Source organism: Anopheles coustani (genome assembly GCF_943734705.1).
Source record: "Anopheles coustani chromosome X unlocalized genomic scaffold, idAnoCousDA_361_x.2 X_unloc_80, whole genome shotgun sequence".
Lineage (NCBI taxonomy): Eukaryota > Metazoa > Arthropoda > Insecta > Diptera > Culicidae > Anopheles > Anopheles coustani.
Genome location: NW_026525193.1, coordinates 62,501 through 75,471, shown reverse-complemented (window position 1 = coordinate 75,471; position 12,971 = coordinate 62,501).

Here is a 12,971-nt window from a genome sequence, read left to right as displayed (position 1 = left end):
TGACGTAGAATACTTATAAGTTTGCCTCTACGAGACCTAAAAGTCGTCCATAGACAGCGAGAAGATCGGACCACTCTGGAAGGGTGATACGAGTGGTCAAAAATTGGCAAAAATGAAACATGGCTAAAATGGATTTGACTTGTGCACCGTATAGCTCCGGCTGTATGGCATGGATTGTTAAGCTAGGATATGTTTTGGAAAGGTAACACCCAGCGCTAGATACGACTAGAAGAAAGCAAAGCGCTAACTAGCATGATTTGGAAGTTATTAAGTGTCAAAGTCGAAAAATGTTACCAAAATTGAAACTCGAGTACATTGGGCCAAAAAGTACAAGTTGTGAAATTTGGACTTACGAGTAAAATACCGAGCAGGCGGTAAGAGATAGAGACTTGGTGTAGAACAATTATATGTTGTGCATGTTATAACCTATATTTGGCCCGAACATAGTGACGAGATCGGTGGTACCCAAAAGGGTGGTACAGGTGTTAGATGGTTTTCCCAGAGCATAAGCTCCACATGATATGGAAAACGGGAAACATCATAACTTCGGCTGTATGGCATGGAATGGAACGAACAAGGTATCGATGGAAAGAGAAAAGGTAGCGCTAACTATAATTCCTACCAAGCAAAGCGCTAGCATGTGACCGTTCGGGTGTTATTGTGAGTCAAAGTCAGAAATTGTTACCACGAGAGGCGAAAATCCGACTAAGTCCATGAATACCGGGCTGGCGGTAAGAGATACGGCTTGGCCGTAGAACATTTATAAGTTGGCCAATACAAGACCTAAGTTTCGTCCATAGACGACAAGAAGATCGAAGATACGTGAAGGTGAGATATGGGCGTCCCAAAGTGGGCCTTTGAAAAAGTGACAAACTTCCCTTATAACAGCATACACCAAATATCTCTGGCTCTATGGCACCGAATAAGAAGTTAAGGTCAGCGATAGAAAGGTGATAGTCAGCGCTAAATATCATACGAACAGAGTGAAGCGCTAAAGGGAAAGGATCTTGGTGATATAAGGTGACAAAGTCGAGAAAAGTTGCCTCAAAATCATGAAAAATGTGAAAAAATGGCTAAGTCCCGGGTGCCTTAAGGGCAGGTTGATCGAATGTACCGAGCTGGCGGTACGAGATAGAGACTTGGTGTAGAACAATTATATGTTTGGCATGGCAAGACCTACATTCGGTCAATACAAAGTGAGAAGATCAAAGATACCCGCAAGGGTGATATTGGTGTCCAAAGGAAAAAAGCACTAAGTCAAGAAGTCAGTATGCGATGAAACACGGACCAAGAGTACCAAGCAATTGGTGCAAGTTAGAGCCTTAATGGTTCAAGATAGAGACTTGGTGTAGAACAATTATAAGTTTGGCATACCAAGACCTACATTTGGTCAATACATGGTGCGAAGATCAAAGATACCCGTAAGGGTGATATAGGTGTCCAAAGGTAAAAAGCACTAAGTCTTGGGAAACTTATATGAAGAAAAAGGACCCTGATGGGTCATATAGGATGGATCGAAAAATCGGCTAAGTCCCAAAATGGGGATGTCAGAACTACACTCAAATGTTACCACACCAAGCAAGGCAAACTTATATGAAGCAAAGGACCCTGATGGGTCATATGGTATTTTACGAAAAATCGGCTAAGTCCCAAAATGGGGATGTCAGAACTACACTCATGTGTTACCACACCAAGCAAGGCAAACTTATATGAAGGCAAGGACCCTGATGGGTCATATGGTATTTTACGAAAAATCGGCTAAGTCCCAAAATGATGATGTCAGAACTACACTCAAATGTTACCACACCAAGCAAGGCAAACTTATATGAAGCAAAGGACCCATATGGGTCATATGGTATTTTACGAAAAATCGGCTAAGTCCCAAAATGATGATGTCAGAACTACACTCAAATGTTACCACACCAAGCAAGGCAAACTTATATGAAGCAAAGGACCCTGATGGGTCATATGGTATTTTACGAAAAATCGGCTAAGTCCCAAAATGGTGATGTCAGAACTACACTCAAATGTTACCATACCAAGCAAGGCAAACTTATATGAAGCAAAGGACCCTGATGGGTCATATGGTATTTTACGAAAAATCGGCTAAGTCCCAAAATGGGGATGTCAGAACTACACTCAAATGTTACCACACCAAGCAAGGCAAACTTATATGAAGGCAAGGACCCTGATGGGTCATATGGTATTTTACGAAAAATCGGCTAAGTCCCAAAATGGGGATGTCAGAACTACACTAAAAAGTTACCACACCAAGCAAGGCAAACTTATATGAAGCAAAGGACCCATATGGGTCATATGGTATTTTACGAAAAATCGGCTAAGTCCCAAAATGATGATGTCAGAACTACACTCAAATGTTACCACACCAAGCAAGGCAAACTTATATGAAGGAAAGGACCCTGATGGGTCATATGGTATGGATCGAAAAATCGGCTAAGTCCCAAAATGGGGATGTCAGAACTACACTCAAATGTTACCACACCAAGCAAGGCAAACTTATATGAAGCAAAGGACCCTGATGGGTCATATGGGATTTTACGAAAAATCGGCTAAGTCCCAAAATGATGATGTCAGAACTACACTCAAATGTTACCATACCAAGCAAGGCAAACTTATATGAAGCAAAGGACCCATATGGGTCATATGGTATTTTACGAAAAATCGGCTAAGTCCCAAAATGATGATGTCAGAACTACACTCAAATGTTACCACACCAAGCAAGGCAAACTTATATGAAGGAAAGGACCCTGATGGGTCATATGGTATGGATCGAAAAATCGGCTAAGTCCCAAAATGGGGATGTCAGAACTACACTCAAATGTTACCACACCAAGCAAGGCAAACTTATATGAAGCAAAGGACCCTGATGGGTCATATGGGATTTTACGAAAAATCGGCTAAGTCCCAAAATGATGATGTCAGAACTACACTCAAATGTTACCATACCAAGCAAGGCAAACTTATATGAAGGAAAGGACCGATATGGGTCATATGGTATTTTACGAAAAATCGGCTAAGTCCCAAAATGAGGATGTCAGAACTACACTAAAAAGTTACCACACCAAGCAAGGCAAAGTACCTAGGTGAACCCTAGGAAGAAACACGGACCAAGTCAGATGGCCTAAGTCAATAGAACAAGTGACCTAGGCAAAGTTGTATGGCGCTGAGGACCCTGAAAAATCTGGTTAGTGTAGTTTAGACAGGGTAGGTTTTTGGGTCGGCCGAACCCCCTTATTTTGGGTTTTGGCCTAATCAAGAAGCTACACCTAGGCAAACTGCCTAGGGTGAAAGTGCGAAGACCAATCGAATAGTAAGACAAGTTTTGACCGATCGCCCTAGGCAAGCTTGTATGAAGAAAGGGACCCTAAGGGTCATATGGAAATACATGAAAAATCGGCTAAGTCCCAAAATTGGGATGTCAGAACTACACTAAAAAGTTACCACATCAAGCAAGGCAAACTACCTAGGTGAACCCTAGCAAGAAACACGGACCAAGTCAGATGGCCTAAGTCAAGAGTGCAAGTGACCTAGGCAAAGTTGTATGACGGTGAGGACCCTGAAAAATCTGGTTAGTGTAGTTTAGACAGGGGAGGTTTTTGGGTCGGCTGAACCTCCTTATTTTGGGTTTTGACCTCCTCAAGAAGCTACACCTAGGCAAACTGCCTAGGGTGAAAGTGCGAAGACCAATCGAATAGTAAGACAAGTTTTGACCGATCGCCCTAGGCAAGCTTGTATGAAGAAAGGGACCCTTAGGGTCATATGGAAATTCATGAAAAATCGGCTAAGTCCCAAAATTGGGATGTCAGAACTACACTAAAAAGTTACCACATCAAGCAAGGCAAAGTACCTAGGTGAACCCTAGGAAGAAACACGGACCAAGTCAGATGGCCTAAGTCAAGAGTATAAGTGACCTAGGCAAAGTTGTATGGCGCTGAGGACCCTGAAAAATCGGGTTAGTGTAGTTAAGACAGGGGAGGTTTCAGGGTCGGCCAGACCTCCTTATTTCGGGTTTTGGCCTCCTCAAGAAGACAGACCTAGGCGAATTGCCTAGGGTGAAACTGCGAAGACCAATCGAATAGTAAGACAAGTTTTGACCGATCGCCCTAGGCAAGCTTGTATGAAGAAAGGGACCCTTAGGGTCATATGGAAATTCATGAAAAATCGGCTAAGTCCCAAAATTGGGATGTCAGAACTACACTAAAAAGTTACCACATCAAGCAAGGCAAAGTACCTAGGTGAACCCTAGGAAGAAACACGGACCAAGTCAGATGGCCTAAGTCAAGAGTATAAGTGACCTAGGCAAAGTTGTATGGCGCTGAGGACCCTGAAAAATCGGGTTAGTGTAGTTAAGACAGGGGAGGTTTCAGGGTCGGCCAGACCTCCTTATTTCGGGTTTTGGCCTCCTCAAGAAGACAGACCTAGGCGAATTGCCTAGGGTGAAACTGCGAAGACCAATCGAATAGTAAGACAAGTTTTGACCGATCGCCCTAGGCAAGCTTGTATGAAGAAAGGGACCCTATGGGTCATATGGAAATTCATGAAAAATCGGCTAAGTCCCAAAATTGGGATGTCAGAACTACACTATAAAGTTACCACATTAGCAAGGCAGACTTGTATGAAGAACGGGACCCAGGTGAAAGTAGCAAATATCCCAAACCGAACATGAATATTATACACACAAGAGTACGAACATAAAGGAACACGGACCAAGCGTGCCGAGAGAATCGGTACTATAGAGCCCTCGTGGTTCTACACAAAGACTTTATGTTAGGGGTTCAAGCCCCATAGTACTCAAACGGTGACAGTAGCAAATATCCCAAACCGAACATGAATATTATACACACAAGAGTACGAACATAAAGGAACACGGACCAAGCGTGCCGAGAGAATCGGTACTATAGAGCCCTCGTGGTTCTACACAAAGACTTTATGTTAGGGGTTCAAGCCCCATAGTACTCAAACGGTGACAGTAGCAAATATCCAAAAACGAACTGGAATTTACATTCTGTTGGTCATGCGGTCGTCCAAAGGGGTCTAGTATCCTGGGATGACAAGCATCACGGGCACAGTCTCGTATCAAAACAGTCGAAGAGGCCCGCGAAAGCTTGCTTTCCATGGCTATGCGATGCACAAATTGAGTTTCTCCGTAGTTATACACAGCGCACAGGTGAAAGTAGCAAATATCCCAAATCGAACATGAATTTTATACACACAAGAGTACAAACATAAAGGAACACGGACCAAGCGTACCGAGAGAATCGGTACTAGAGCCCTTGTGGTTCTACATTGAGAGCCCTCGTGGTTCTACATAGATACTTTATGTTAGGGGTTCCAACCCCATAGTACTAGAACGGTGGAAGTAGCAAATAAACCGAACGTGGAATTTACTTTCTGATGGTCATGCGGTCGTCCAAAGGGGTCTAGTATCCTGGGATGACAAGCATCACGGGCACAGCTCGTATCAAAACAGTCGAAGAGGCCCGCGAAAGCTTGCTTTCCATGGCTATGCGATGCACAAATTGAGTTTACTCACCGTAGTATAAAACGAACGAACCGAACCTATCCGAGTAGGGATAATGGGCGCAGTAACATACTTCTGTGACCCAGCGAGAGTTGAACGAGGTGACATGAACTGTCAGTGGCTTATATCAGATGGGATACATACATGAGATTGCTTTCAAATCTACACTCGAAAACCTAACCAAGTAAAAGCGAACGTGGGGAGGATTCGAAACTGGTAACGAAATCTTAAGCTGGAAAGAGTCATCACTATGGATACATATTATGCGAAACCAATCAAGTGCTCATTACTGATCCAAAACCGAAGAGCACTAGTGAACACCTTAATCTCACCCTAGTTCACATCCAAGTGATCGACCACGTGTGTGAAGCAAAGACCAATCGAATTCCTGAATGAACCGAACACTATGAACAAATGGCCAAAAACGTTATAACTATCCAAACATACTACTATCTAGCGAAAGTCATCACGATGGAACCATACCATGATCTTTAACCTATAGCGCTCACCATATTCCTACCCAGAGTGCAAGTGAACAGATTGCTCACCCCTACCCAGTTCACAACCACGTGATCGACTAACATACCGAGGTTACCACAAGTCAAAGTTATACGTTTACAAGCGCAAGACCAATCGAAAACCCCGAAAGCAATCTCGACCCAAAATGTATTATCCGTGAGTGTAGTCGAGTCTCGTACTCGTCATCTGTAATCGTCGGATAGAATATCCAGTACACGGTTGTCTTTCCAAATGAAATCTACATACAGAACTCGCTCTTGGCAAATGGGTGGCATTGGCGCAATCAGGAGCGAGTTCCCGTCCGGGTGCCAAGTGATTGGCAAATGTCTGGGGGAAAGCAACCATATGTTGATTTGTCTGTTAGTGTACTGGGTGTTTGAGGTATGTAGTATCCACGCTTGGTTGGGTGTGTCAGAGGACCATGGATGCGTTCACAACCCCAATTGGGGTACATCGGGAATGATTTTGTGGAACCGATGTGCCCGGCACACACTAAGTTTTGTTGCAAGTTAATAGTGTGCCATGTCCGGGGGGGTTGTGATTAAACTCTGGTGAATTGCGTACTGTGGTGATTGGGGTATGAATGCCCCGCAGTTGCAATGATCGGACGCGCCTAGCGTGTCCTTTAGTTGATGGTAGGGAAATGAAGGCCCTTGTCAGCTCACCTAAGTATTCATGGAAGTTTGGCATAAGGTCGCTGTGGTAGGGGTATGAAGGCCCCGTCAGCGCATGCACAATCGGGCGCACGTGCGCTTAGCGGAGTCGAATGCCGCTCAAGTGCCTGTCCGGTGCATCGGGTGTGTGTGATACGAGGGCAATGAGGTTCGCACGGGGGCTCGCCTCCCGTGTGCTACCGGACTTGACAACATATAGAACGTGGTGTTTGCTCCTCCGGGTGCAATGGGACAATGAACATTCGAACGCAAAGTCGGAATTCTGGTTGATCCTACCAGTAATATACGCTCGTCTCAAAGGTTAAGCCATGCATGTCTAAGTACAAACAGATTTAATGTGAAACCGCATAAGGCTCAGTATAACAGCTATAATTTACGAGATCATCAACCTAGTTACTTGGATAACTGTGGAAAATCTAGAGCTAATACATGCAACATGCCAGGACCCTCGCGGGAACTGGTGCACTTATTAGTCAAACCAATCGCGGGTTCTCCGTGTCATTGAGTTGAAGTCTGGATAATGATGCTGATCGTATGGTCTCGCACCGACGACAGATCTCGCAAATATCTGCCCTATCAACTATGGATGGTAGTATAGAGGACTACCATGGTTGCAACGGGTAACGGGGAATCAGGGTTCGATTCCGGAGAGGGAGCCTGAGAAATGGCTACCACATCCAAGGAAGGCAGCAGGCGCGTAAATTACCCAATCCCGGGACGGGGAGGTAGTGACGAGAAATAACAATATGAAACTCTTTAATGATGTTTCATAATTGGAATGAGTAGAGCATAAATCCTTCTACGAGGATCAAGTGGAGGGCAAGTCTGGTGCCAGCAGCCGCGGTAATTCCAGCTCCACTAGCGTATATTAAAATTGTTGCGGTTAAAACGTTCGAAGTTGATACTTGTCCAACACAGTCCGGCTCCGCCGACCCGGTCAACCCGTGGTCGGTGGGCCAAGTCGGAATCTGGTTGCGACTCAATGGTGTGGTAGGGCACCAAGTCTGTGTCATGGTGTGCCCTTCAACGGGTGCAAGTGTAACATAGAGCTCGACCGCTCACGTTTACCTTGAACAAATTAGAGTGCTTAAAGCAGGGTGCCCAAACGCCCTAGAATAATCTTGCATGGAATAATGGAATACGACCTTGGTCTAATCTTTCATTGGTTTGTACTCAGACCGGAGGTAATGATTAACAGAAGTAGTTGGGGACACTAGTATTACGGCGCGAGAGGTGAAATTCGTAGACCGTCGTAAGACTAACTAAAGCGAAGGCATTTGTCAAGGATGCTTTCTTTAATCAAGAACGAAAGTTAGAGGATCGAAGGCGATTAGATACCGCCCTAGTTCTAACCGTAAACGATGCCAACTAGCAATTGGGAGACGCTACAACCAGGTGCTCTCAGTAGCTTCCGGGAAACCAAAGTCAGGTTCCGGGGGAAGTATGGTTGCAAAGTTGAAACTTAAAGGAATTGACGGAAGGGCACCACAATGAAATGGAGCTTGCGGTTCAATTTGACTCAACACGGGAAAACTTACCAGGTCCGAACTTATGGAGGTGAGACAGATTAATAGCTCTTTCTCAAATTTAAGGGTAGTGGTGCATGGCCGTTCTTAGTTCGTGGATTGATTTGTCTGGTTAATTCCGATAACGAACGTGACTCACATATGCTAACTAGAACGCAGTCAGCGTTAATGCGTCGATGCCGATTGGAACGGGTTAGGACCTTTCGGTGGAGTATGACCTGACACCTTCGCTGTTCGTGTGCGCAAGTGCACTTACGGTACGCTGCTTAGCAGGACAATTTGTGTTTAGCAAAATGAGATCGAGCGATAACAGGTCCGTGATGCCCTTAGATGTTCTGGGCTACACGCGTGCTACAATGTGGGTAGCAGCGTGTCTCCTATTCCGAGAGGAACGGGAAATCACTCAAATACTCACTTAGTAGGGATTATGGATTGCAATGGTCCATATGAACTCGGAACTTCTAGTAAGTGCTGGTCATCAGCCAGCGTTGAATACGTCCCTGCCCTTTGTACACACCGCCCGTCGCTACTACCGATGGATTATTTAGTGAGGTCTTTGGAGATGATCGTTCGCTGGATCCTCGTGAACCGCGTCTGCTTTATCGAAGTTGACCGAACTTGATGATTTAGAGGAAGTAAAAGTCGTAACAAGGTTTCCGTAGGTGAACCTGCGGAAGGATCATTAGTGGCCAAGTGATCCTTCCAGAAGTCCGAACCTGCGGGTTGAGACTTCGGCACAAGTTGCCATATGATAATTGACGAAACACTATAGAAGTCCGAACCTGCGGGTTGAGACTTCGGCACAAGTTGCCATATGATAATTGACGAAACACTATAGAAGTCCGAACCTGCGGGTTGAGACTTAGGCACACGTTGCCTTATACATGACTTCGAACAAATACACAAGTCCGAACCTGCGGGTTGAGACTTAGGCACAAGTTACCTTATACATGACTTCGAACAAATACACAAGTCCGAACCTGCGGGTTGAGACTTAGGCACAAGTTGCCATATGAAAGTTGACGAAACACTAACAAGTCCGAACCTGCGGGTTGAGACTTAGGCACACGTTGCCTTATACATGACTTCGAACAAATACACAAGTCCGAACCTGCGGGTTGAGACTTAGGCACAAGTTGCCTTATACATACATTGGCCAAATAAACAGAAGTCCGAACCTGCGGGTTGAGACTTAGGCACAAGTTGCCATATTATATTCGATCAAACACTAAGTAGTCCGAACCTGCGGGTTGAGACTCAAGACCGTAACAAGATGTCACTATACAAGTCCGAACCTAAGGGTTGAGACTTAATGCGATCTAGATACCAAGTTGACATCCAATACCTGTTGAGCAAAACCAAAGATTCCCTGTTCTCGAATGATTACACTATATAACAGGGAATCATGAAGAAATCAAGCAAGCGTGAAACAAAGTCATCACTTGGGCATGCTCGATAGCCAACCACATGACCTTAACCTAAGAGAGCATGCAAACCACATGATACCTATAAACGATTAACCCGCCCTAGTTCAATCGTTCACCAAGTGATGACTTCAGCATGGCTAAGAGAAAAACTTTTAAATGGGAAAAACTCTAAGTCCGAACCTCCGGGTTGAGACTTCCGCGTCGGAGGTGGGCGCACCTCCTATCCGAAAGATGATGAATCAGGGGTGTTCGGTCAGCAATGGTCGGATGCCCCGTCGTAGTCCAACTATGACAATCAAAGTCAAGACCTCCGGGTTGAGACTTTCCGCGAGTACAAGCATAAAGGAACACGGACCAAGCCGTACCGAGAGAATCGGTACTAGAGCCCTCGTGGTTCTACATTGAGAGAGCCCTCGTGGTTCTCATTAGGGGCTTTATGCAAGTAGTACTCAATACTGTGGTGTGAAGTATAAAGTATAGTCTTCGCCTGGTCCACGCTGCTTCGGCGGTCCTGGGTAAGATAGTTCATTCTAGCTTGCCCTATAGTGGAATGAGGACACTTAATGCTTCGTCTTTTAGCGGCGGCTAGACTCCTCCTCACGGGGAACGAGTTGACGCACACAGCGGCGGCTTACGCACTATGGCAATCATGGATGCCTGAAGATTCCGTGAAGTTCTCCCCTGGTCCACGCTGCCTCGGCAGTCCTGGGTAAAATGGAATATTTCCAGCTTGCCCTATAGTGGAAGAGGACTATCCAACAATACAAAGTCAAGACCTCCGGGTTGAGACTTTCCGCGTCGGTGGTGTCGCGCACCGCCTATCCGAAAGATGGTGTAACAGGGGTGTTCGATCAGCAATGGTCGGATGCCCCGTCATAGTCCAACTATGACAACCAAAGTCAAGACCTCCGGGTTGAGACTTTCCGCGTCCGGAGGTACGCGTACCGCCTACCCGAAAGATGGTGTGCTTCTGGGGTATTCGATGAGTCGGATACCCCGTCGTAGTCCAACTATGACAATCAAAGTCAAGACCTCCGGGTTGAGACTTCCGCGTCCGGAGGTACGCGTACCGCCTACCCGAAAGATGGTGAATCAGGGGTGTTCGATCAGCAATGGTCGGATGCCTCGTCGTAGTCCAACTATGACAATCAAAGTCAAGACCTCCGGGTTGAGACTTTCTGCGAGTACAAGCATAAAGGAACACGGACCAAGCCGTACCGAGAGAATCGGTACTAGAGCCCTTGTGGTTCTACATTGAGAGAGCCCTCGTGGTTCTCATTAGGGGCTTTATGCAAGAAGTACTCAATACTGTGGTGTGAAGTATAAAGTATAGAGTCCTCCACTGGTCCACGCTGCTCCGGCGGTCCTGGGTAAGATAGTTCATTCTAGCTTGCCCTATGTGGAAGAGGACTCAATACCCTACCTGTTGAGCTTGAAACAAAGTCATCACTTGGGCATGCTCATATTGCCATACACAATTACATTATATTCGAATGAGCATGCAAGCGACCCTATATAGACCGAACCAAAACGATAGATACCGCCGTAGTTCACCCCCACCAAGTGATGACTTCAGTATGGCTAGTGTGTGAAGTATAAAGTATAGTCCTCCCCTGGTCCACACTGCTTCGGCGGTCCTGGGTAAGATAGTTAGTTCTAGCTTGCCCTATGTGGAAGAGGACACAATACTTAATACTTAGAGTACAAGCATAAAGGAACACGGACCAAGCCGTACCGAGAGAATCGGTACTAGAGCCCTCGTGGTTCTACATTGAGAGAGCCCTCGTGGTTCTCATTAGGGGCTTTATGCAAGTCGTACTCAATACTGTGGTGTGAAGTATAAAGTATAGAGTCCTCCACTGGTCCACGCTGCTCCGGCGGTCCTGGGTAAGATAGTTCATTCTAGCTTGCCCTATGTGGAAGAGGACTCAATACCCTACCTGTTGAGCTTGAAACAAAGTCATCACTTGGGCATGCTCATATTGCCATACAATATTCCATTATCTACTAATGAGCATGCAGCTATATGATTATAACCTGTAAACGATTACCCCGCCGTAGTTCAGCGCTTCAACCAAGTGATGACTTCAGTATGGCTAGTGTGTGAAGTATAAAGTATAGTCCTCCCCTGGTCCACACTGCTTCGGCGGTCCTGGGTAAGATAGTTAGTTCTAGCTTGCCCTATGTGGAAGAGGACACCATACTTAATACTGTGGTGTAATGAACAAAGTATAGTCCTCCACTGGTCCACGCTGCTTCGGCGGTCCTGGGTAAGATAGTTAGTTCTAGCTTGCCCTATGTGGAAGAGGGCATACAAGACAAAGTATAGTTCTCCCCTGGTCCACGCTGCTCCGGCGGTCCTGGGTAAGATAGTTAATTCTAGCTTGCCCTATGTGGAAGAGGACTCAATACCCTACCTGTTGAGCTTGAAACAAAGTCATCACTTGGGCATGCTCTATAGCCAATCACATGACATTAACCTAAGAGAGCATGCAGCGTATTATCCCAATGCAAAGTAAACGATAGACTCGCCCTAGTTCAGAGCTTCAACCAAGTGATGACTTCAATTTGGCTAGTGTGTGAAGTATAAAGTATAGTCCTCCCCTGGTCCACACTGCTTCGGCGGTCCTGGGTAAGATAGTTAATTCTAGCTTGCCCTATGTGGAAGAGGACACCATACTTAATACTGTGGTGTAATGAACAAAGTATAGTCCTCCACTGGTCCACGCTGCTCCGGCGGTCCTGGGTAAGATAGTTCATTCTAGCTTGCCCTATGTGGAAGAGGGCATACAAGACAAAGTATAGTTCTCCCCTGGTCCACGCTGCTTCGGCGGTCCTGGGTAAGATAGTTAATTCTAGCTTGCCCTATGTGGAAGAGAGCATACATGAACCAAGAACGAAGGTTATGATCGAGGAATGATTCGACAACTAACCGATGGTATGAAATGTGTAGAATTCAAGCAAGCACACAATCAAGTCATCATTTGGGCATGCTCGATAGCCAACCCTATGACATTAACCTAGTAGAGCATGCAACGTATAATATCCCAATGCAAAGTAAACGATAGACACGCCCTAGTTCAGCGCTTCAACCAAGTGATGACTTCAGAATGGCTAAATCAAATCGGTTCAAAACATACCATCGGTACCCTATTGAAACACACAAGTCGATATCAAACCTCATGATTGTGTAGTCCTCCACTGGTCCACGCCGCTTCGGCCGTCCTGGGTAAAATGGAACATTCCAGCTTGCCCTATGTGGAAGAGGGCACATTACTCAATA